We start from the raw sequence: 26,955 nt of genomic DNA, 5'->3' as shown, positions 1-26,955 counted from the left end.
TAATGTTTCCTGTGCTTTATTAATGTTATTAACAGGTTCAACATAAATTCTTCGAGAGTGATTCAAAAGATTTTTATAGATGAGTCTTTGATGTAATTCAAGTTTTGGTGGTCAGCCCATAGGGTTAGTCTAGTGGTTAATTCGTCGTCACAAAATCAGTTGTTTAAGAACTGATTTTTGACATCAAAGGTTGTGAGGTTTAAATCTTTGTAAAAGTTAGTTGACTGTTAACGGATTTGAATACTAGTCAGTGAATACCGGCGTATTTTTATGGGTGCGGTTTAATCAACAAATCGCCTCAGGAACGATCGACCTGATTCTATTGAAGACTGCACTTCATTTACATGTCATACATATTAATTTATTAAAAATTTCACCACCATAAAACCGTTATGGTTACGTAATTATAGAGGGAAGTTTTAAGACAAAACTACTTTTAATAAAACCTAGAGGAACACACACACATGTGAGCCCCTGTGGCCTAATGGACAAGGCATCGGTCTCCTAAACCGGGAATTGTGGGTTCGAGTCCCACCAGGGGTCGTTAATTTTTTTATTTTGTAAAAATTTAAGCTAATCGGATAATAAGGATGGGGGGGGGATACACGAAATTTTTTTTAACAGTTTTGTTCCGTATCTCAGAACCCAGTTGACCAAAAAAAGTTGAAATATGGCACAAATATTTACCTATATATATATCCCAGTTTTTGCATAATTTTGCCGACTCCATCGGACAAAGAGACACTATGGTACCAATATATATTCCCCTCCACCGTCAACAGGGCGTCCTGGAAGGCCAATCTTAAGGGTTGATTCAAGACATCAAAGTCAAAAAAAATAGCCTACAGATAAATGACCTATCTCTTCTTTCCCGTCTATTGGCCATTTTGTTTTTTCCAATAATAATTTATATCTTTATAACGGATTGAGATATGTTAATGAAAATACTTTAACAAAATCAGTAAGTTTAAAAACGTTACATTTAGAAATTAAAAAATGGCGGGCTAAATATTTTAATCATTAATAGTCAGTAAATACAATTTTTATCGAATTACGTTTTATTATACATAATTTTAAACCTTTTATCGTGAATTAAGAACGGTTCAAATCGGTTGATAAACAGCTGAGATGAGATATGGCTTAAACTGTTTGAGTTAAAACAAACAAAAAGTTGTTATAATCCATAATTTCCAGTATGCATCCTTAACGACAAGCGAATACCCATTTCACATTTTATTACATTTTTTTCTAATATCATTAAAGAGATTTTATATTAATGAACAAAATTTACTTTAAATGTTTCCTTATAAGGGAATCATACAACAGATTATATATTTTTTCATTTTTTATATTTCCAACTTGTGGTTATTTACACGACCTTCTTGTCGAACTAGTGATCAATTGATTTTTCACTAAGAAGTTTGACTTTTTTTCCTTCATTATACTAGTAATACGACATTAAGATAAAAATTAAAGGTGTACAAATTCGGACCCCGTAAAATGTAACAATAAGTAAGATGTTTTGTATGTTTTTTTTAAATGAAATATACCAGGATCACTAAAGAGACAGAAACTAATTATTTAACTAAAAAAAACTCTGTGTGTATTTATATATATATACTCAACTATGATCAAATACACAAGAATAATAGAAAAATTATATACCGCCATGGTTACTTTAGAAGGAAGTTTTAAGACAAAACTACTTTTAATAAAACCTAGAGGAAATTACACACATGTGAGCCCCTGTGGCCTAATGGACAAGGCATCGGTCTCCTAAACCGGGGATTGTGGGTTCGAGTCCCACCAGGGGTCGTTACTTTTTTTATTTTGTAAAAACTTAAGCTAATCGGATAATAAGGATGGGGAAGGGGATACACGAAATTATTTTTAACAGTTTTGTAGCCATAACTGTAAATCTATTACTATTAGGGGAAAGTATACAAATCCTTCCAAAATTTCGATGACAAGTTTTTTTGCCATATTCGACTTTTCATGACTTTTTTGAGTCAAAAAAAAACGTTTTCCGAACATGTATGTTATTAACGTGTGTAAAAGTGTATTTTATTAATGTTTCCTGTGCTTTATTAATGTTATTAACAGGTTCAACATAAATTCTTCGAGAGTGATTCAAAAGATTTTTATAGATGAGTCTTTGATGTAATTCAAGTTTTGGTGGTCAGCCCATAGGGTTAGTCTAGTGGTTAATTCGTCGTCACAAAATCAGTTGTTTAAGAACTGATTTTTGACATCAAAGGTTGTGAGGTTTAAATCTTTGTAAAAGTTAGTTGACTGTTAACGGATTTGAATACTAGTCAGTGAATACCGGCGTATTTTTATGGGTGCGGTTTAATCAACAAATCGCCTCAGGAACGATCGACCTGATTCTATTGAAGACTGCACTTCATTTACATGTCATACATATTAATTTATTAAAAATTTCACCACCATAAAACCGTTATGGTTACGTAATTATAGAGGGAAGTTTTAAGACAAAACTACTTTTAATAAAACCTAGAGGAACACACACACATGTGAGCCCCTGTGGCCTAATGGACAAGGCATCGGTCTCCTAAACCGGGAATTGTGGGTTCGAGTCCCACCAGGGGTCGTTAATTTTTTTATTTTGTAAAAATTTAAGCTAATCGGATAATAAGGATGGGGGGGGGATACACGAAATTTTTTTTAACAGTTTTGTTCCGTATCTCAGAACCCAGTTGACCAAAAAAAGTTGAAATATGGCACAAATATTTACCTATATATATATCCCAGTTTTTGCATAATTTTGCCGACTCCATCGGACAAAGAGACACTATGGTACCAATATATATTCCCCTCCACCGTCAACAGGGCGTCCTGGAAGGCCAATCTTAAGGGTTGATTCAAGACATCAAAGTCAAAAAAAATAGCCTACAGATAAATGACCTATCTCTTCTTTCCCGTCTATTGGCCATTTTGTTTTTTCCAATAATAATTTATATCTTTATAACGGATTGAGATATGTTAATGAAAATACTTTAACAAAATCAGTAAGTTTAAAAACGTTACATTTAGAAATTAAAAAATGGCGGGCTAAATATTTTAATCATTAATAGTCAGTAAATACAATTTTTATCGAATTACGTTTTATTATACATAATTTTAAACCTTTTATCGTGAATTAAGAACGGTTCAAATCGGTTGATAAACAGCTGAGATGAGATATGGCTTAAACTGTTTGAGTTAAAACAAACAAAAAGTTGTTATAATCCATAATTTCCAGTATGCATCCTTAACGACAAGCGAATACCCATTTCACATTTTATTACATTTTTTTCTAATATCATTAAAGAGATTTTATATTAATGAACAAAATTTACTTTAAATGTTTCCTTATAAGGGAATCATACAACAGATTATATATTTTTTCATTTTTTATATTTCCAACTTGTGGTTATTTACACGACCTTCTTGTCGAACTAGTGATCAATTGATTTTTCACTAAGAAGTTTGACTTTTTTTCCTTCATTATACTAGTAATACGACATTAAGATAAAAATTAAAGGTGTACAAATTCGGACCCCGTAAAATGTAACAATAAGTAAGATGTTTTGTATGTTTTTTTTAAATGAAATATACCAGGATCACTAAAGAGACAGAAACTAATTATTTAACTAAAAAAAACTCTGTGTGTATTTATATATATATACTCAACTATGATCAAATACACAAGAATAATAGAAAAATTATATACCGCCATAGTTACTTATAGAAGGAAGTTTTAAGACAAAACTACTTTTAATAAAACCTAGAGGAAATTACACACATGTGAGCCCCTGTGGCCTAATGGACAAGGCATCGGTCTCCTAAACCGGGGATTGTGGGTTCGAGTCCCACCAGGGGTCGTTACTTTTTTTATTTTGTAAAAACTTAAGCTAATCGGATAATAAGGAGGGGGGGGGATACACGAAATTATTTTTAACAGTTTTGTAGCCATAACTGTAAATCTATTACTATTAGGGGAAAGTATACAAATCCTTCCAAAATTTCGATGACAAGTTTTTTTGCCATATTCGACTTTTCATGACTTTTTTGAGTCAAAAAAAAACGTTTTCCGAACATGTATGTTATTAACGTGTGTAAAAGTGTATTTTATTAATGTTTCCTGTGCTTTATTAATGTTATTAACAGGTTCAACATAAATTCTTCGAGAGTGATTCAAAAGATTTTTATAGATGAGTCTTTGATGTAATTCAAGTTTTGGTGGTCAGCCCATAGGGTTAGTCTAGTGGTTAATTCGTCGTCACAAAATCAGTTGTTTAAGAACTGATTTTTGACATCAAAGGTTGTGAGGTTTAAATCTTTGTAAAAGTTAGTTGACTGTTAACGGATTTGAATACTAGTCAGTGAATACCGGCGTATTTTTACGGGTGCGGTTTAATCAACAAATCGCCTCAGGAACGATCGACCTGATTCTATTGAAGACTGCACTTCATTTACATGTCATACATATTAATTTATTAAAAATTTCACCACCATAAAACCGTTATGGTTACGTAATTATAGAGGGAAGTTTTAAGACAAAACTACTTTTAATAAAACCTAGAGGAACACACACACATGTGAGCCCCTGTGGCCTAATGGACAAGGCATCGGTCTCCTAAACCGGGAATTGTGGGTTCGAGTCCCACCAGGGGTCGTTAATTTTTTTATTTTGTAAAAATTTAAGCTAATCGGATAATAAGGATGGGGGGGGGATACACGAAATTTTTTTTAACAGTTTTGTTCCGTATCTCAGAACCCAGTTGACCAAAAAAAGTTGAAATATGGCACAAATATTTACCTATATATATATCCCAGTTTTTGCATAATTTTGCCGACTCCATCGGACAAAGAGACACTATGGTACCAATATATATTCCCCTCCACCGTCAACAGGGCGTCCTGGAAGGCCAATCTTAAGGGTTGATTCAAGACATCAAAGTCAAAAAAAATAGCCTACAGATAAATGACCTATCTCTTCTTTCCCGTCTATTGGCCATTTTGTTTTTTCCAATAATAATTTATATCTTTATAACGGATTGAGATATGTTAATGAAAATACTTTAACAAAATCAGTAAGTTTAAAAACGTTACATTTAGAAATTAAAAAATGGCGGGCTAAATATTTTAATCATTAATAGTCAGTAAATACAATTTTTATCGAATTACGTTTTATTATACATAATTTTAAACCTTTTATCGTGAATTAAGAACGGTTCAAATCGGTTGATAAACAGCTGAGATGAGATATGGCTTAAACTGTTTGAGTTAAAACAAACAAAAAGTTGTTATAATCCATAATTTCCAGTATGCATCCTTAACGACAAGCGAATACCCATTTCACATTTTATTACATTTTTTTCTAATATCATTAAAGAGATTTTATATTAATGAACAAAATTTACTTTAAATGTTTCCTTATAAGGGAATCATACAACAGATTATATATTTTTTCATTTTTTATATTTCCAACTTGTGGTTATTTACACGACCTTCTTGTCGAACTAGTGATCAATTGATTTTTCACTAAGAAGTTTGACTTTTTTTCCTTCATTATACTAGTAATACGACATTAAGATAAAAATTAAAGGTGTACAAATTCGGACCCCGTAAAATGTAACAATAAGTAAGATGTTTTGTATGTTTTTTTTAAATGAAATATACCAGGATCACTAAAGAGACAGAAACTAATTATTTAACTAAAAAAAACTCTGTGTGTATTTATATATATATACTCAACTATGATCAAATACACAAGAATAATAGAAAAATTATATACCGCCATGGTTACTTTAGAAGGAAGTTTTAAGACAAAACTACTTTTAATAAAACCTAGAGGAAATTACACACATGTGAGCCCCTGTGGCCTAATGGACAAGGCATCGGTCTCCTAAACCGGGGATTGTGGGTTCGAGTCCCACCAGGGGTCGTTACTTTTTTTATTTTGTAAAAACTTAAGCTAATCGGATAATAAGGATGGGGAAGGGGATACACGAAATTATTTTTAACAGTTTTGTAGCCATAACTGTAAATCTATTACTATTAGGGGAAAGTATACAAATCCTTCCAAAATTTCGATGACAAGTTTTTTTGCCATATTCGACTTTTCATGACTTTTGTGAGTCAAAAAAAAACGTTTTCCGAACATGTATGTTATGAACGTGTGTAAAAGTGTATTTTATTAATGTTTCCTGTGCTTTATTAATGTTATTAACAGGTTCAACATAAATTCTTCGAGAGTGATTCAAAAGATTTTTATAGATGAGTCTTTGATGTAATTCAATTTTTGGTGGTCAACTCATAGGGTTGGTCTAGTGGTTAAGTCGTCGTCACAAAATCAGTTGTTTGAGAACTGATTTTTGACATCAAAGGTTGTAAGGTTTAAATCTTTGTAAAAGTTAGTTGACTGTTAACGGATTTGAATACTAGTCAGTGAATACCGGCGTATTTTTATGGCTGCGGTTTAATCAACAAATCGTCTCAGGAACGATCGACCTGATTCTATTGAAGACTGCACTTCATTTACATGTCATACATATTAATTTATTAAAAATTTCACCACCATAAAACCGTTATGGTTACGTAATTATAGAGGGAAGTTTTAAGACAAAACTACTTTTAATAGAACCTAGAGGAACACACACACATGTGAGCCCCTGTGGCCTAATGGACAAGGCATCGGTCTCCTAAACCGGGAATTGTGGGTTCGAGTCCCACCAGGGGTCGTTAATTTTTTTATTTTGTAAAAATTTAAGCTAATCGGATAATAAGGATGGGGGGGATACACGAAATTTTTTTTAACAGTTTTGTTCCGTATCTCAGAACCCAGTTGACCAAAAAAAAGTTGAAATATGGCACAAATATTTACCTATATATATATCCCAGTTTTTGCATAATTTTGCCGACTCCATCGGACAAAGAGACACTATGGTACCAATATATATTCCCCTCCACCGTCAACAGGGCGTCCTGGAAGGCCAATCTTAAGGGTTGATTCAAGACATCAAAGTCAAAAAAAATAGCCTACAGATAAATGACCTATCTCTTCTTTCCCGTCTATTGGCCATTTTGTTTTTTCCAATAATAATTTATATCTTTATAACGGATTGAGATATGTTAATGAAAATACTTTAACAAAATCAGTAAGTTTAAAAACGTTACATTTAGAAATTAAAAAATGGCGGGCTAAATATTTTAATTATTAATAGTCAGTAAATACTAGTTTTATCGAATTACGTTTTATTATACATAATTTTAAACCTTTTATTGTGAATTAAGAACGGTTCAAATCGGTTGATAAACAGCTGAGATGAGATATGGCTTAAACTGTTTGAGTTAAAACAAACAAAAAATTGTTATAATCCATAATTTCCAGTATGCATCCTTAACGACAAGCGAATACCCATTTCACATTTTATTACATTTTTTTCTAATATCATTAAAGAGATTTTATATTAATGAACAAAATTTACTTTAAATGTTTCCTTATAAGGGAATCATACAACAGATTATATATTTTTTTATTTTTTATATTTCCAACTTGTGGTTATTTACACGACCTTCTTGTCGAACTAGTGATCAATTGATTTTTCACTAAGAGGTTTGACTTTTTTCCTTCATTATACTAGTAATACGACATTAAGATAAAAATTAATGGTGTACAAATTCGGACCCCGTAAAATGTAACAATAAGTAAGATGTTTTGTAAGTTTTTTTTAAATGAAATATACCAGGATCACTAAAGAGACAGAAACTAATTATTTAACTAAAAAAAACTCTGTGTGTATTTATATATATATATATACTCAACTATGATCAAATACACAAGAATAATAGAAAAATTATATACCGCCATAGTTACTTATAGAAGGAAGTTATAAGACAAAACTACTTTTAATAAAACCTAGAGGAAATTACACACATGTGAGCCCCTGTGGCCTAATGGACAAGGCATCGGTCTCCTAAACCGGGGATTGTGGGTTCGAGTCCCACCAGGGGTCGTTACTTTTTTTATTTTGTAAAAACTTAAGCTAATCGGATAATAAGGATGGGGGGGGATACACGAAATTATTTTTAACAGTTTTGTAGCCAAAACTGTAAATCTATTACTATTAGGGGAAAGTATACAAATCCTTCCAAAATTTCGATGACAAGTTTTTTTGCCATATTTGACTTTTCATGACTTTTTTGAGTCAAAAAAAAACGTTTTCCGAACATGTATGTTATTAACGAGTGTAAAAGTGTATTTTATTAATGATTCCTGTGCTTTATTAATGTTATTAACAGGTTCAACATAAATTCTTCGAGAGTGATTCAAAAGATTTTTATAGATGAGTCTTTGATGCAATTCAATTTTTGGTGGTCAACTCATAGGGTTGGTCTAGTGGTTAAGTCGTCGTCACAAAATCAGTTGTTTGAGAACTGATTTTTGACATCAAAGGTTGTAAGGTTTAAATCTTTGTAAAAGTTAGTTGACTGTTAACGGATTTGAATACTAGTCAGTGAATATAGGCGTATTTTTATGGGTGCGGTTTAATCAACAAATCGTCTCAGGAACGATCGACCTGATTCTATTGAAGACTGCACTTCATTTACATGTCATACATATTAATTTATTAAAAATTTCACCACCATAAAACCGTTATGGTTACGTAATTATAGAGGGAAGTTTTAAGACAAAACTACTTTTAATAGAACCTAGAGGAACACACACACATGTGAGCCCCTGTGGCCTAATGGACAAGGCATCGGTCTCCTAAACCGGGAATTGTGGGTTCGAGTCCCACCAGGGGTCGTTAATTTTTTTATTTTGTAAAAATTTAAGCTAATCGGATAATAAGGATGGGGGGGGGATACACGAAATTTTTTTTAACAGTTTTGTTCCGTATCTCAGAACCCAGTTGACCAAAAAAAGTTGAAATATGGCACAAATATTTACCTATATATATATCCCAGTTTTTGCATAATTTTGCCGACTCCATCGGACAAAGAGACACTATGGTACCAATATATATTCCCCTCCACCGTCAACAGGGCGTCCTGGAAGGCCAATCTTAAGGTTTGATTCAAGACATCAAAGTCAAAAAAAATAGCCTACAGATAAATGACCTATCTCTTCTTTCCCGTCTATTGGCCATTTTGTTTTTTCCAATAATAATTTATATCTTTATAACGGATTGAGATATGTTAATGAAAATACTTTAACAAAATCAGTAAGTTTAAAAACGTTACATTTAGAAATTAAAAAATGGCGGGCTAAATATTTTAATCATTAATAGTCAGTAAGTACTAGTTTTATCGAATTACGTTTTATTATACATAATTTTAAACCTTTTATTGTGAATTAAGAACGGTTCAAATCGGTTGATAAACAGCTGAGATGAGATATGGCTTAAACTGTTTGAGTTAAAACAAACAAAAAATTGTTATAATCCATAATTTCCAGTATGCATCCTTAACGACAAGCGAATACCCATTTCACATTTTATTACATTTTTTTCTAATATCATTAAAGAGATTTTATATTAATGAACAAAATTTACTTTAAATGTTTCCTTATAAGGGAATCATACAACAGATTATATATTTTTTTATTTTTTATATTTCCAACTTGTGGTTATTTACACGACCTTCTTGTCGAACTAGTGATCAATTGATTTTTCACTAAGAGGTTTGACTTTTTTCCTTCATTATACTAGTAATACGACATTAAGATAAAAATTAATGGTGTACAAATTCGGACCCCGTAAAATGTAACAATAAGTAAGATGTTTTGTAAGTTTTTTTTAAATGAAATATACCAGGATCACTAAAGAGACAGAAACTAATTATTTAACTAAAAAAAACTCTGTGTGTATTTATATATATATATATACTCAACTATGATCAAATACACAAGAATAATAGAAAAATTATATACCGCCATAGTTACTTATAGAAGGAAGTTATAAGACAAAACTACTTTTAATAAAACCTAGAGGAAATTACACACATGTGAGCCCCTGTGGCCTAATGGACAAGGCATCGGTCTCCTAAACCGGGGATTGTGGGTTCGAGTCCCACCAGGGGTCGTTACTTTTTTTATTTTGTAAAAACTTAAGCTAATCGGATAATAAGGATGGGGGGGGATACACGAAATTATTTTTAACAGTTTTGTAGCCAAAACTGTAAATCTATTACTATTAGGGGAAAGTATACAAATCCTTCCAAAATTTCGATGACAAGTTTTTTTGCCATATTTGACTTTTCATGACTTTTTTGAGTCAAAAAAAAACGTTTTCCGAACATGTATGTTATTAACGAGTGTAAAAGTGTATTTTATTAATGATTCCTGTGCTTTATTAATGTTATTAACAGGTTCAACATAAATTCTTCGAGAGTGATTCAAAAGATTTTTATAGATGAGTCTTTGATGCAATTCAATTTTTGGTGGTCAACTCATAGGGTTGGTCTAGTGGTTAAGTCGTCGTCACAAAATCAGTTGTTTGAGAACTGATTTTTGACATCAAAGGTTGTAAGGTTTAAATCTTTGTAAAAGTTAGTTGACTGTTAACGGATTTGAATACTAGTCAGTGAATATAGGCGTATTTTTATGGGTGCGGTTTAATCAACAAATCGTCTCAGGAACGATCGACCTGATTCTATTGAAGACTGCACTTCATTTACATGTCATACATATTAATTTATTAAAAATTTCACCACCATAAAACCGTTATGGTTACGTAATTATAGAGGGAAGTTTTAAGACAAAACTACTTTTAATAGAACCTAGAGGAACACACACACATGTGAGCCCCTGTGGCCTAATGGACAAGGCATCGGTCTCCTAAACCGGGAATTGTGGGTTCGAGTCCCACCAGGGGTCGTTAATTTTTTTATTTTGTAAAAATTTAAGCTAATCGGATAATAAGGATGGGGGGGGGATACACGAAATTTTTTTTAACAGTTTTGTTCCGTATCTCAGAACCCAGTTGACCAAAAAAAGTTGAAATATGGCACAAATATTTACCTATATATATATCCCAGTTTTTGCATAATTTTGCCGACTCCATCGGACAAAGAGACACTATGGTACCAATATATATTCCCCTCCACCGTCAACAGGGCGTCCTGGAAGGCCAATCTTAAGGTTTGATTCAAGACATCAAAGTAAAAAAAAATAGCCTACAGATAAATGACCTATCTCTTCTTTCCCGTCTATTGGCCATTTTGTTTTTTCCAATAATAATTTATATCTTTATAACGGATTGAGATATGTTAATGAAAATACTTTAACAAAATCAGTAAGTTTAAAAACGTTACATTTAGAAATTAAAAAATGGCGGGCTAAATATTTTAATCATTAATAGTCAGTAAGTACTAGTTTTATCGAATTACGTTTTATTATACATAATTTTAAACCTTTTATTGTGAATTAAGAACGGTTCAAATCGGTTGATAAACAGCTGAGATGAGATATGGCTTAAACTGTTTGAGTTAAAACAAACAAAAAATTGTTATAATCCATAATTTCCAGTATGCATCCTTAACGACAAGCGAATACCCATTTCACATTTTATTACATTTTTTTCTAATATCATTAAAGAGATTTTATATTAATGAACAAAATTTACTTTAAATGTTTCCTTATAAGGGAATCATACAACAGATTATATATTTTTTTATTTTTTATATTTCCAACTTGTGGTTATTTACACGACCTTCTTGTCGAACTAGTGATCAATTGATTTTTCACTAAGAAGTTTGACTTGTTTTCCTTCATTATACTAGTAATACGACATTAAGATAAAAATTAAAGGTGTACAAATTCGGACCCCGTAAAATGTAACAATAAGTAAGATGTTTTGTAAGTTTTTTTTAAATGAAATATACCAGGATCACTAAAGAGACAGAAACTAATTATTTAACTAAAAAAAACTCTGTGTGTATTTATATATATATATATACTCAACTATGATCAAATACACAAGAATAATAGAAAAATTATATACCGCCATAGTTACTTATAGAAGGAAGTTTTAAGACAAAACTACTTTTAATAAAACCTAGAGGAAATTACACACATGTGAGCCCCTGTGGCCTAATGGACAAGGCATCGGTCTCCTAAACCGGGGATTGTGGGTTCGAGTCCCACCAGGGGTCGTTACTTTTTTTATTTTGTAAAAACTTAAGCTAATCGGATAATAAGGAGGGGGGGGGGGATACACGAAATTATTTTTAACAGTTTTGTAGCCATAACTGTAAATCTATTACTATTAGGGGAAAGTATACAAATCCTTCCAAAATTTCGATGACAAGTTTTTTTGCCATATTCGACTTTTCATGACTTTTTTGAGTCAAAAAAAACGTTTTCCGAACATGTATGTTATTAACGTGTGTAAAAGTGTATTTTATTAATGTTTCCTGTGCTTTATTAATGTTATTAACAGGTTCAACATAAATTCTTCGAGAGTGATTCAAAAGATTTTTATAGATGAGTCTTTGATGTAATTCAATTTTTGGTGGTCAGCCCATAGGGTTAGTCTAGTGGTTAATTCGTCGTCACAAAATCAGTTGTTTAAGAACTGATTTTTGACATCAAAGGTTGTGAGGTTTAAATCTTTGTAAAAGTTAGTTGACTGTTAACGGATTTGAATACTAGTCAGTGAATACCGGCGTATTTTTATGGGTGCGGTTTAATCAACAAATCGCCTCAGGAACGATCGACCTGATTCTATTGAAGACTGCACTTCATTTACATGTCATACATATTAATTTATTAAAAATTTCACCACGATAAAACCGTTATGGTTACGTAATTATAGAGGGAAGTTTTAAGACCAAACTACTTTTAATAAAACCTAGAGGAACACACGCACATGTGAGCCCCTGTGGCCTAATGGACAAGGCATCGGTCTCCTAAACCGGGAATTGTGGGTTCGAGTCCCACCAGGGGTCGTTAATTTTTTTATTTTGTAAAAATTTAAGCTAATCGGATAATAAGGATGGGGGGGGATACACGAAATTTTTTTTAACAGTTTTGTTCCGTATCTCAGAACCCAGTTGACCAAAAAAAGTTGAAATATGGCACAAATATTTACCTATATATATATCCCAGTTTTTGCATAATTTTGCCGACTCCATCGGACAAAGAGACACTATGGTACCAATATATATTCCCCTCCACCGTCAACAGGGCGTCCTGGAAGGCCAATCTTAAGGGTTGATTCAAGACATCAAAGTCAAAAAAAATAGCCCACAGATAAATGACCTATCTCTTCTTTCCCGTCTATTGGCCATTTTGTTTTTTCCAATAATAATTTATATCTTTATAACGGATTGAGATATGTTAATGAAAATACTTTAACAAAATCAGTAAGTTTAAAAACGTTACATTTAGAAACTAAAAAATGGCGGGCTAAATATTTTAATCATTAATAGTCAGTAAATACTAGTTTTATCGAATTACGTTTTATTATACATAATTTTAAACCTTTTATTGTGAATTAAGAACGGTTCAAATCGGTTGATAAACAGCTGAGATGCGATATGGCTTAAACTGTTTGAGTTAAAACAAACAAAAAATTGTTATAATCCATAATTTCCAGTATGCATCCTTAACGACAAGCGAATACCCATTTCACATTTTATTATATTTTTTTCTAATATCATTAAAGAGATTTTATATTAATGAACAAAATTTACTTTAAATGTTTCCTTATAAGGGAATCATACAACAGATTATATATTTTTTTATTTTTTATATTTCCAACTTGTGGTTATTTACACGACCTTCTTGTCGAACTAGTGATCAATTGATTTTTCACTAAGAAGTTTGAATTTTATTTTCTTCATTATACTAGTAATACGACATTAAGATAAAAATTAAAGGTGTACAAATTCGGACCCCGTAAAATGTAACAATAAGTAAGATGTTTTGTAAGTTTTTTTTAAATGAAATATACCAGGATCACTAAAGAGACAGAAACTAATTATTTAACTAAAAAAAACTCTGTGTGTATTTATATATATATACTCAACTATGATCAAATACACAAGAATAATAGAAAAATTATATACCGCCATGGTTACTTTAGAAGGAAGTTTTAAGACAAAACTACTTTTAATAAAACCTAGAGGAAATTACACACATGTGAGCCCCTGTGGCCTAATGGACAAGGCATCGGTCTCCTAAACCGGGGATTGTGGGTTCGAGTCCCACCAGGGGTCGTTACTTTTTTTATTTTGTAAAAACTTAAGCTAATCGGATAATAAAGATGGGGAAGGGGATACACGAAATTATTTTTAACAGTTTTGTAGCCATAACTGTAAATCTATTACTATTAGGGGAAAGTATACAAATCCTTCCAAAATTTCGATGACAAGTTTTTTTGCCATATTCGACTTTTCATGACTTTTGTGAGTCAAAAAAAAACGTTTTCCGAACATGTATGTTATGAACGTGTGTAAAAGTGTATTTTATTAATGTTTCCTGTGCTTTATTAATGTTATTAACAGGTTCAACATAAATTCTTCGAGAGTGATTCAAAAGATTTTTATAGATGAGTCTTTGATGTAATTCAATTTTTGGTGGTCAACTCATAGGGTTGGTCTAGTGGTTAAGTCGTCGTCACAAAATCAGTTGTTTGAGAACTGATTTTTGACATCAAAGGTTGTAAGGTTTAAATCTTTGTAAAAGTTAGTTGACTGTTAACGGATTTGAATACTAGTCAGTGAATACCGGCGTATTTTTATGGCTGCGGTTTAATCAACAAATCGTCTCAGGAACGATCGACCTGATTCTATTGAAGACTGCACTTCATTTACATGTCATACATATTAATTTATTAAAAATTTCACCACCATAAAACCGTTATGGTTACGTAATTATAGAGGGAAGTTTTAAGACAAAACTACTTTTAATAGAACCTAGAGGAACACACACACATGTGAGCCCCTGTGGCCTAATGGACAAGGCATCGGTCTCCTAAACCGGGAATTGTGGGTTCGAGTCCCACCAGGGGTCGTTAATTTTTTTATTTTGTAAAAATTTAAGCTAATCGGATAATAAGGATGGGGGGGGGATACACGAAATTTTTTTTAACAGTTTTGTTCCGTATCTCAGAACCCAGTTGACCAAAAAAAAGTTGAAATATGGCACAAATATTTACCTATATATATATCCCAGTTTTTGCATAATTTTGCCGACTCCATCGGACAAAGAGACACTATGGTACCAATATATATTCCCCTCCACCGTCAACAGGGCGTCCTGGAAGGCCAATCTTAAGGGTTGATTCAAGACATCAAAGTCAAAAAAAATAGCCTACAGATAAATGACCTATCTCTTCTTTCCCGTCTATTGGCCATTTTGTTTTTTCCAATAATAATTTATATCTTTATAACGGATTGAGATATGTTAATGAAAATACTTTAACAAAATCAGTAAGTTTAAAAACGTTACATTTAGAAATTAAAAAATGGCGGGCTAAATATTTTAATCATTAATAGTCAGTAAATACTAGTTTTATCGAATTACGTTTTATTATACATAATTTTAAACCTTTTATTGTGAATTAAGAACGGTTCAAATCGGTTGATAAACAGCTGAGATGAGATATGGCTTAAACTGTTTGAGTTAAAACAAACAAAAAATTGTTATAATCCATAATTTCCAGTATGCATCCTTAACGACAAGCGAATACCCATTTCACATTTTATTACATTTTTTTCTAATATCATTAAAGAGACTTTATATTAATGAACAAAATTTACTTTAAATGTTTCCTTATAAGGGAATCATACAACAGATTATATATTTTTTTATTTTTTATATTTCCAACTTGTGGTTATTTACACGACCTTCTTGTCGAACTAGTGATCAATTGATTTTTCACTAAGAGGTTTGACTTTTTTCCTTCATTATACTAGTAATACGACATTAAGATAAAAATTAAAGGTGTACAAATTCGGACCCCGTAAAATGTAACAATAAGTAAGATGTTTTGTAAGTTTTTTTTAAATGAAATATACCAGGATCACTAAAGAGACAGAAACTAATTATTTAACTAAAAAAAACTCTGTGTGTATTTATATATATATGTATACTCAACTATGATCAAATACACAAGAATAATAGAAAAATTATATACCGCCATAGTTACTTATAGAAGGAAGTTTTAAGACAAAACTACTTTTAATAAAACCTAGAGGAAATTACACACATGTGAGCCCCTGTGGCCTAATGGACAAGGCATCGGTCTCCTAAACCGGGGATTGTGGGTTCGAGTCCCACCAGGGGTCGTTACTTTTTTTATTTTGTAAAAACTTAAGCTAATCGGATAATAAGGATGGGGGGGGGGATACACGAAATTATTTTTAACAGTTTTGTAGCCAAAACTGTAAATCTATTACTATTAGGGGAAAGTATACAAATCCTTCCAAAATTTCGATGACAAGTTTTTTTGCCATATTTGACTTTTCATGACTTTTTTGAGTCAAAAAAAAACGTTTTCCGAACATGTATGTTATTAACGAGTGTAAAAGTGTATTTTATTAATGTTTCCTGTGCTTTATTAATGTTATTAACAGGTTCAACATAAATTCTTCGAGAGTGATTCAAAAGATTTTTATAGATGAGTCTTTGATGCAATTCAATTTTTGGTGGTCAACTCATAGGGTTGGTCTAGTGGTTAAGTCGTCGTCACAAAATCAGTTGTTTGAGAACTGATTTTTGACATCAAAGGTTGTAAGGTTTAAATCTTTGTAAAAGTTAGTTGACTGTTAACGGATTTGAATACTAGTCAGTGAATACCGGCGTATTTTTATGGGTGCGGTTTAATCAACAAATCGTCTCAGGAACGATCGACCTGATTCTATTGAAGACTGCACTTCATTTACATGTCATACATATTAATTTATTAAAAATTTCACCACCATAAAACCGTTATGGTTACGTAATTATAGAGGGAAGTTTTAAGACAAAACTACTTTTAATAGAACCTAGAGGAACACACACACATGTGAGCCCCTGTGGCCTAATGGACAAGGCATCGGTCTCCTAAACCGGGAATTGTGGGTTCGAGTCCCACCAGGGGTCGTTAATTTTTTTATTTTGTAAAAATTTAAGCTAATCGGATAATAAGGATGGGGGGGGGATACACGAAATTTTTTTTAACAGTTTTGTTCCGTATCTCAGAACCCAGTTGACCAAAAAAAGTTGAAATATGGCACAAATATTTACCTATATATATATCCCAGTTTTTGCATAATTTTGCCGACTCCATCGGACAAAGAGACACTATGGTACCAATATATATTCCCCTCCACCGTCAACAGGGCGTCCTGGAAGGCCAATCTTAAGGTTTGATTCAAGACATCAAAGTCAAAAAAAATAGTCTACAGATAAATGACCTATCTCTTCTTTCCCGTCTATTGGCCATTTTGTTTTTTCCAATAATAATTTATATCTTTATAACGGATTGAGATATGTTAATGAAAATACTTTAACAAAATCAGTAAGTTTAAAAACGTTACATTTAGAAATTAAAAAATGGCGGGCTAAATATTTTAATCATTAATAGTCAGTAAATACTAGTTTTATCGAATTACGTTTTATTATACATAATTTTAAACCTTTTATTGTGAATTAAGAACGGTTCAAATCGGTTGATAAACAGCTGAGATGAGATATGGCTTAAACTGTTTGAGTTAAAACAAACAAAAAGTTGTTATAATCCATAATTTCCAGTATGCATCCTTAACGACAAGCGAATACCCATTTCACATTTTATTACATTTTTTTCTAATATCATTAAAGAGATTTTATATTAATGAACAAAATTTACTTTAAATGTTTCCTTATAAGGGAATCATACAACAGATTATATATTTTTTCATTTTTTATATTTCCAACTTGTGGTTATTTACACGACCTTCTTGTCGAACTAGTGATCAATTGATTTTTCACTAAGAAGTTTGACTTTTTTTCCTTCATTATACTAGTAATACGACATTAAGATAAAAATTAAAGGTGTACAAATTCGGACCCCGTAAAATGTAACAATAAGTAAGATGTTTTGTAAGTTTTTTTTAAATGAAATATACCAGGATCACTAAAGAGACAGAAACTAATTATTTAACTAAAAAAAACTCTGTGTGTATTTATATATATATATATACTCAACTATGATCAAATACACAAGAATAATAGAAAAATTATATACCGCCATAGTTACTTATAGAAGGAAGTTTTAAGACAAAACTACTTTTAATAAAACCTAGAGGAAATTACACACATGTGAGCCCCTGTGGCCTAATGGACAAGGCATCGGTCTCCTAAACCGGGGATTGTGGGTTCGAGTCCCACCAGGGGTCGTTACTTTTTTTATTTTGTAAAAACTTAAGCTAATCGGATAATAAGGAGGGGGGGGGGGATACACGAAATTATTTTTAACAGTTTTGTAGCCATAACTGTAAATCTATTACTATTAGGGGAAAGTATACAAATCCTTCCAAAATTTCGATGACAAGTTTTTTTGCCATATTCGACTTTTCATGACTTTTTTGAGTCAAAAAAAACGTTTTCCGAACATGTATGTTATTAACGTGTGTAAAAGTGTATTTTATTAATGTTTCCTGTGCTTTATTAATGTTATTAACAGGTTCAACATAAATTCTTCGAGAGTGATTCAAAAGATTTTTATAGATGAGTCTTTGATGCAATTCAATTTTTGGTGGTCAACTCATAGGGTTGGTCTAGTGGTTAAGTCGTCGTCACAAAATCAGTTGTTTGAGAACTGATTTTTGACATCAAAGGTTGTAAGGTTTAAATCTTTGTAAAAGTTAGTTGACTGTTAACGGATTTGAATACTAGTCAGTGAATACCGGCGTATTTTTATGGCTGCGGTTTAATCAACAAATCGTCTCAGGAACGATCGACCTGATTCTATTGAAGACTGCACTTCATTTACATGTCATACATATTAATTTATTAAAAATTTCACCACCATAAAACCGTTATGGTTACGTAATTATAGAGGGAAGTTTTAAGACAAAACTACTTTTAATAGAACCTAGAGGAACACACACACATGTGAGCCCCTGTGGCCTAATGGACAAGGCATCGGTCTCCTAAACCGGGAATTGTGGGTTCGAGTCCCACCAGGGGTCGTTAATTTTTTTATTTTGTAAAAATTTAAGCTAATCGGATAATAAGGATGGGGGGGGGATACACGAAATTTTTTTTAACAGTTTTGTTCCGTATCTCAGAACCCAGTTGACCAAAAAAAAGTTGAAATATGGCACAAATATTTACCTATATATATATCCCAGTTTTTGCATAATTTTGCCGACTCCATCGGACAAAGAGACACTATGGTACCAATATATATTCCCCTCCACCGTCAACAGGGCGTCCTGGAAGGCCAATCTTAAGGGTTGATTCAAGACATCAAAGTCAAAAAAAATAGCCTACAGATAAATGACCTATCTCTTCTTTCCCGTCTATTGGCCATTTTGTTTTTTCCAATAATAATTTATATCTTTATAACGGATTGAGATATGTTAATGAAAATACTTTAACAAAATCAGTAAGTTTAAAAACGTTACATTTAAAAATTAAAAAATGGCGGGCTAAATATTTTAATCATTAATAGTCAGTAAATACTAGTTTTATCGAATTACGTTTTATTATACATAATTTTAAACCTTTTATTGTGAATTAAGAACGGTTCAAATCGGTTGATAAACAGCTGAGATGAGATATGGCTTAAACTGTTTGAGTTAAAACAAACAAAAAATTGTTATAATCCATAATTTCCAGTATGCATCCTTAACGACAAGCGAATACCCATTTCACATTTTATTACATTTTTTTCTAATATCATTAAAGAGATTTTATATTAATGAACAAAATTTACTTTAAATGTTTCCTTATAAGGGAATCATACAACAGATTATATATTTTTTTATTTTTTATATTTCCAACTTGTGGTTATTTACACGACCTTCTTGTCGAACTAGTGATCAATTGATTTTTCACTAAGAGGTTTGACTTTTTTCCTTCATTATACTAGTAATACGACATTAAGATAAAAATTAAAGGTGTACAAATTCGGACCCCGTAAAATGTAACAATAAGTAAGATGTTTTGTAAGTTTTTTTTAAATGAAATATACCAGGATCACTAAAGAGACAGAAACTAATTATTTAACTAAAAAAAACTCTGTGTGTATTTATATATATATGTATACTCAACTATGATCAAATACACAAGAATAATAGAAAAATTATATACCGCCATAGTTACTTATAGAAGGAAGTTTTAAGACAAAACTACTTTTAATAAAACCTAGAGGAAATTACACACATGTGAGCCCCTGTGGCCTAATGGACAAGGCATCGGTCTCCTAAACCGGGGATTGTGGGTTCGAGTCCCACCAGGGGTCGTTACTTTTTTTATTTTGTAAAAACTTAAGCTAATCGGATAATAAGGAGGGGGGGGGGATACACGAAATTATTTTTAACAGTTTTGTAGCCATAACTGTAAATCTATTACTATTAGGGGAAAGTATACAAATCCTTCCAAAATTTCGATGACAAGTTTTTTTGCCATATTCGACTTTTCATGACTTTTTTGAGTCAAAAAAAACGTTTTCCGAACATGTATGTTATTAACGTGTGTAAAAGTGTATTTTATTAATGTTTCCTGTGCTTTATTAATGTTATTAACAGGTTCAACATAAATTCTTCGAGAGTGATTCAAAAGATTTTTATAGATGAGTCTTTGATGCAATTCAATTTTTGGTGGTCAACTCATAGGGTTGGTCTAGTGGTTAAGTCGTCGTCACAAAATCAGTTGTTTGAGAACTGATTTTTGACATCAAAGGTTGTAAGGTTTAAATCTTTGTAAAAGTTAGTTGACTGTTAACGGATTTGAATACTAGTCAGTGAATACCGGCGTATTTTTATGGCTGCGGTTTAATCAACAAATCGTCTCAGGAACGATCGACCTGATTCTATTGAAGACTGCACTTCATTTACATGTCATACATATTAATTTATTAAAAATTTCACCACCATAAAACCGTTATGGTTACGTAATTATAGAGGGAAGTTTTAAGACAAAACTACTTTTAATAGAACCTAGAGGAACACACACACATGTGAGCCCCTGTGGCCTAATGGACAAGGCATCGGTCTCCTAAACCGGGAATTGTGGGTTCGAGTCCCACCAGGGGTCGTTAATTTTTTTATTTTGTAAAAATTTAAGCTAATCGGATAATAAGGATGGGGGGGGGATACACGAAATTTTTTTTAACAGTTTTGTTCCGTATCTCAGAACCCAGTTGACCAAAAAAAAGTTGAAATATGGCACAAATATTTACCTATATATATATCCCAGTTTTTGCATAATTTTGCCGACTCCATCGGACAAAGAGACACTATGGTACCAATATATATTCCCCTCCACCGTCAACAGGGCGTCCTGGAAGGCCAATCTTAAGGGTTGATTCAAGACATCAAAGTCAAAAAAAATAGCCTACAGATAAATGACCTATCTCTTCTTTCCCGTCTATTGGCCATTTTGTTTTTTCCAATAATAATTTATATCTTTATAACGGATTGAGATATGTTAATGAAAATACTTTAACAAAATCAGTAAGTTTAAAAACGTTACATTTAGAAATTAAAAAATGGCGGGCTAAATATTTTAATCATTAATAGTCAGTAAATACTAGTTTTATCGAATTACGTTTTATTATACATAATTTTAAACCTTTTATTGTGAATTAAGAACGGTTCAAATCGGTTGATAAACAGCTGAGATGAGATATGGCTTAAACTGTTTGAGTTAAAACAAACAAAAAATTGTTATAATCCATAATTTCCAGTATGCATCCTTAACGACAAGCGAATACCCATTTCACATTTTATTACATTTTTTTCTAATATCATTAAAGAGATTTTATATTAATGAACAAAATTTACTTTAAATGTTTCCTTATAAGGGAATCATACAACAGATTATATATTTTTTTATTTTTTATATTTCCAACTTGTGGTTATTTACACGACCTTCTTGTCGAACTAGTGATCAATTGATTTTTCACTAAGAGGTTTGACTTTTTTCCTTCATTATACTAGTAATACGACATTAAGATAAAAATTAAAGGTGTACAAATTCGGACCCCGTAAAATGTAACAATAAGTAAGATGTTTTGTAAGTTTTTTTTAAATGAAATATACCAGGATCACTAAAGAGACAGAAACTAATTATTTAACTAAAAAAAACTCTGTGTGTATTTATATATATATGTATACTCAACTATGATCAAATACACAAGAATAATAGAAAAATTATATACCGCCATAGTTACTTATAGAAGGAAGTTTTAAGACAAAACTACTTTTAATAAAACCTAGAGGAAATTACACACATGTGAGCCCCTGTGGCCTAATGGACAAGGCATCGGTCTCCTAAACCGGGGATTGTGGGTTCGAGTCCCACCAGGGGTCGTTACTTTTTTTATTTTGTAAAAACTTAAGCTAATCGGATAATAAGGATGGGGGGGGATACACGAAATTATTTTTAACAGTTTTGTAGCCATAACTGTAAATCTATTACTATTAGGGGAAAGTATACAAATCCTTCCAAAATTTCGATGACAAGTTTTTTTGCCATATTCGACTTTTCATGACTTTTTTGAGTCAAAAAAAAACGTTTTCCGAACATGTATGTTATTAAAGAGTGTAAAAGTGTATTTTATTAATGTTTCCTGTGCTTTATTAATGTTATTAACAGGTTCAACATAAATTCTTCGAGAGTGATTCAAAAGATTTTTATAGATGAGTCTTTGATGCAATTCAATTTTTGGTGGTCAACTCATAGGGTTGGTCTAGTGGTTAAGTCGTCGTCACAAAATCAGTTGTTTGAGAACTGATTTTTGACATCAAAGGTTGTAAGGTTTAAATCTTTGTAAAAGTTAGTTGACTGTTAACGGATTTGAATACTAGTCAGTGAATACCGGCGTATTTTTATGGGTGCGGTTTAATCAACAAATCGTCTCAGGAACGATCGACCTGATTCTATTGAAGACTGCACTTCATTTACATGTCATACATATTAATTTATTAAAAATTTCACCACCATAAAACCGTTATGGTTACGTAATTATAGAGGGAAGTTTTAAGACAAAACTACTTTTAATAGAACCTAGAGGAACACACACACATGTGAGCCCCTGTGGCCTAATGGACAAGGCATCGGTCTCCTAAACCGGGAATTGTGGGTTCGAGTCCCACCAGGGGTCGTTAATTTTTTTATTTTGTAAAAATTTAAGCTAATCGGATAATAAGGATGGGGGGGGGATACACGAAATTTTTTTTAACAGTTTTGTTCCGTATCTCAGAACCCAGTTGACCAAAAAAAGTTGAAATATGGCACAAATATTTACCTATATATATATCCCAGTTTTTGCATAATTTTGCCGACTCCATCGGACAAAGAGACACTATGGTACCAATATATATTCCCCTCCACCGTCAACAGGGCGTCCTGGAAGGCCAATCTTAAGGTTTGATTCAAGACATCAAAGTCAAAAAAAATAGTCTACAGATAAATGACCTATCTCTTCTTTCCCGTCTATTGGCCATTTTGTTTTTTCCAATAATAATTTATATCTTTATAACGGATTGAGATATGTTAATGAAAATACTTTAACAAAATCAGTAAGTTTAAAAACGTTACATTTAGAAATTAAAAAATGGCGGGCTAAATATTTTAATCATTAATAGTCAGTAAATACTAGTTTTATCGAATTACGTTTTATTATACATAATTTTAAACCTTTTATTGTGAATTAAGAACGGTTCAAATCGGTTGATAAACAGCTGAGATGAGATATGGCTTAAACTGTTTGAGTTAAAACAAACAAAAAGTTGTTATAATCCATAATTTCCAGTATGCATCCTTAACGACAAGCGAATACCCATTTCACATTTTATTACATTTTTTTCTAATATCATTAAAGAGATTTTATATTAATGAACAAAATTTACTTTAAATGTTTCCTTATAAGGGAATCATACAACAGATTATATATTTTTTCATTTTTTATATTTCCAACTTGTGGTTATTTACACGACCTTCTTGTCGAACTAGTGATCAATTGATTTTTCACTAAGAAGTTTGACTTTTTTTCCTTCATTATACTAGTAATACGACATTAAGATAAAAATTAAAGGTGTACAAATTCGGACCCCGTAAAATGTAACAATAAGTAAGATGTTTTGTAAGTTTTTTTTAAATGAAATATACCAGGATCACTAAAGAGACAGAAACTAATTATTTAACTAAAAAAAACTCTGTGTGTATTTATATATATATATATACTCAACTATGATCAAATACACAAGAATAATAGAAAAATTATATACCGCCATAGTTACTTATAGAAGGAAGTTTTAAGACAAAACTACTTTTAATAAAACCTAGAGGAAATTACACACATGTGAGCCCCTGTGGCCTAATGGACAAGGCATCGGTCTCCTAAACCGGGGATTGTGGGTTCGAGTCCCACCAGGGGTCGTTACTTTTTTTATTTTGTAAAAACTTAAGCTAATCGGATAATAAGGAGGGGGGGGGGATACACGAAATTATTTTTAACAGTTTTGTAGCCATAACTGTAAATCTATTACTATTAGGGGAAAGTATACAAATCCTTCCAAAATTTCGATGACAAGTTTTTTTGCCATATTCGACTTTTCATGACTTTTTTGAGTCAAAAAAAACGTTTTCCGAACATGTATGTTATTAACGTGTGTAAAAGTGTATTTTATTAATGTTTCCTGTGCTTTATTAATGTTATTAACAGGTTCAACATAAATTCTTCGAGAGTGATTCAAAAGATTTTTATAGATGAGTCTTTGATGCAATTCAATTTTTGGTGGTCAACTCATAGGGTTGGTCTAGTGGTTAAGTCGTCGTCACAAAATCAGTTGTTTGAGAACTGATTTTTGACATCAAAGGTTGTAAGGTTTAAATCTTTGTAAAAGTTAGTTGACTGTTAACGGATTTGAATACTAGTCAGTGAATACCGGCGTATTTTTATGGCTGCGGTTTAATCAACAAATCGTCTCAGGAACGATCGACCTGATTCTATTGAAGACTGCACTTCATTTACATGTCATACATATTAATTTATTAAAAATTTCACCACCATAAAACCGTTATGGTTACGTAATTATAGAGGGAAGTTTTAAGACAAAACTACTTTTAATAGAACCTAGAGGAACACACACACATGTGAGCCCCTGTGGCCTAATGGACAAGGCATCGGTCTCCTAAACCGGGAATTGTGGGTTCGAGTCCCACCAGGGGTCGTTAATTTTTTTATTTTGTAAAAATTTAAGCTAATCGGATAATAAGGATGGGGGGGGGATACACGAAATTTTTTTTAACAGTTTTGTTCCGTATCTCAGAACCCAGTTGACCAAAAAAAAGTTGAAATATGGCACAAATATTTACCTATATATATATCCCAGTTTTTGCATAATTTTGCCGACTCCATCGGACAAAGAGACACTATGGTACCAATATATATTCCCCTCCACCGTCAACAGGGCGTCCTGGAAGGCCAATCTTAAGGGTTGATTCAAGACATCAAAGTCAAAAAAAATAGCCTACAGATAAATGACCTATCTCTTCTTTCCCGTCTATTGGCCATTTTGTTTTTTCCAATAATAATTTATATCTTTATAACGGATTGAGATATGTTAATGAAAATACTTTAACAAAATCAGTAAGTTTAAAAACGTTACATTTAGAAATTAAAAAATGGCGGGCTAAATATTTTAATCATTAATAGTCAGTAAATACTAGTTTTATCGAATTACGTTTTATTATACATAATTTTAAACCTTTTATTGTGAATTAAGAACGGTTCAAATCGGTTGATAAACAGCTGAGATGAGATATGGCTTAAACTGTTTGAGTTAAAACAAACAAAAAATTGTTATAATCCATAATTTCCAGTATGCATCCTTAACGACAAGCGAATACCCATTTCACATTTTATTACATTTTTTTCTAATATCATTAAAGAGATTTTATATTAATGAACAAAATTTACTTTAAATGTTTCCTTATAAGGGAATCATACAACAGATTATATATTTTTTTATTTTTTATATTTCCAACTTGTGGTTATTTACACGACCTTCTTGTCGAACTAGTGATCAATTGATTTTTCACTAAGAGGTTTGACTTTTTTCCTTCATTATACTAGTAATACGACATTAAGATAAAAATTAAAGGTGTACAAATTCGGACCCCGTAAAATGTAACAATAAGTAAGATGTTTTGTAAGTTTTTTTTAAATGAAATATACCAGGATCACTAAAGAGACAGAAACTAATTATTTAACTAAAAAAAACTCTGTGTGTATTTATATATATATATATACTCAACTATGATCAAATACACAAGAATAATAGAAAAATTATATACCGCCATAGTTAATTATAGAAGGAAGTTTTAAGACAAAACTACTTTTAATAAAACCTAGAGGAAATTACACACATGTGAGCCCCTGTGGCCTAATGGACAAGGCATCGGTCTCCTAAACCGGGGATTGTGGGTTCGAGTCCCACCAGGGGTCGTTACTTTTTTTATTTTGTAAAAACTTAAGCTAATCGGATAATAAGGATGGGGGGGGGATACACGAAATTATTTTTAACAGTTTTGTAGCCAAAACTGTAAATCTATTACTATTAGGGGAAAGTATACAAATCCTTCCAAAATTTCGATGACAAGTTTTTTTGCCATATTTGACTTTTCATGACTTTTTTGAGTCAAAAAAAAACGTTTTCCGAACATGTATGTTATTAACGAGTGTAAAAGTGTATTTTATTAATGTTTCCTGTGCTTTATTAATGTTATTAACAGGTTCAACA

General features: G+C 31.7%; 1 protein-coding gene and 13 non-coding genes across 14 annotated transcripts in view; 13 read left to right on the top strand and 1 right to left on the bottom strand.

The window, feature by feature from the left end:
• Positions 1-26,955, bottom strand: part of LOC142323961 (uncharacterized) — an 884,711-nt gene that overhangs the window by 546,899 nt on the left and 310,857 nt on the right. The window lies entirely within an intron of this gene.
• Positions 1,743-1,815, top strand: TRNAR-CCU (transfer RNA arginine (anticodon CCU)). The gene has a single exon. It is a non-coding gene; the product is annotated as a tRNA-Arg (tRNA).
• Positions 3,812-3,884, top strand: TRNAR-CCU (transfer RNA arginine (anticodon CCU)). The gene has a single exon. It is a non-coding gene; the product is annotated as a tRNA-Arg (tRNA).
• TRNAR-CCU (transfer RNA arginine (anticodon CCU)) lies at positions 5,878-5,950 on the top strand. Its single transcript has one exon. It is a non-coding gene; the product is annotated as a tRNA-Arg (tRNA).
• Positions 7,949-8,021, top strand: TRNAR-CCU (transfer RNA arginine (anticodon CCU)). Its single transcript has one exon. It is a non-coding gene; the product is annotated as a tRNA-Arg (tRNA).
• On the top strand, positions 10,019-10,091 carry TRNAR-CCU (transfer RNA arginine (anticodon CCU)). The gene has a single exon. It is a non-coding gene; the product is annotated as a tRNA-Arg (tRNA).
• On the top strand, positions 12,090-12,162 carry TRNAR-CCU (transfer RNA arginine (anticodon CCU)). Its single transcript has one exon. It is a non-coding gene; the product is annotated as a tRNA-Arg (tRNA).
• TRNAR-CCU (transfer RNA arginine (anticodon CCU)) lies at positions 14,157-14,229 on the top strand. Its single transcript has one exon. It is a non-coding gene; the product is annotated as a tRNA-Arg (tRNA).
• On the top strand, positions 16,230-16,302 carry TRNAR-CCU (transfer RNA arginine (anticodon CCU)). Its single transcript has one exon. It is a non-coding gene; the product is annotated as a tRNA-Arg (tRNA).
• TRNAR-CCU (transfer RNA arginine (anticodon CCU)) lies at positions 18,303-18,375 on the top strand. The gene has a single exon. It is a non-coding gene; the product is annotated as a tRNA-Arg (tRNA).
• Positions 20,375-20,447, top strand: TRNAR-CCU (transfer RNA arginine (anticodon CCU)). The gene has a single exon. It is a non-coding gene; the product is annotated as a tRNA-Arg (tRNA).
• On the top strand, positions 22,446-22,518 carry TRNAR-CCU (transfer RNA arginine (anticodon CCU)). Its single transcript has one exon. It is a non-coding gene; the product is annotated as a tRNA-Arg (tRNA).
• Positions 24,517-24,589, top strand: TRNAR-CCU (transfer RNA arginine (anticodon CCU)). The gene has a single exon. It is a non-coding gene; the product is annotated as a tRNA-Arg (tRNA).
• TRNAR-CCU (transfer RNA arginine (anticodon CCU)) lies at positions 26,588-26,660 on the top strand. The gene has a single exon. It is a non-coding gene; the product is annotated as a tRNA-Arg (tRNA).

Source organism: Lycorma delicatula, chromosome 4 (assembly GCF_047948215.1).
Source record: "Lycorma delicatula isolate Av1 chromosome 4, ASM4794821v1, whole genome shotgun sequence".
NCBI lineage: Eukaryota > Metazoa > Arthropoda > Insecta > Hemiptera > Fulgoridae > Lycorma > Lycorma delicatula.
This window is presented reverse-complemented; position numbering and strand designations above follow the sequence as displayed.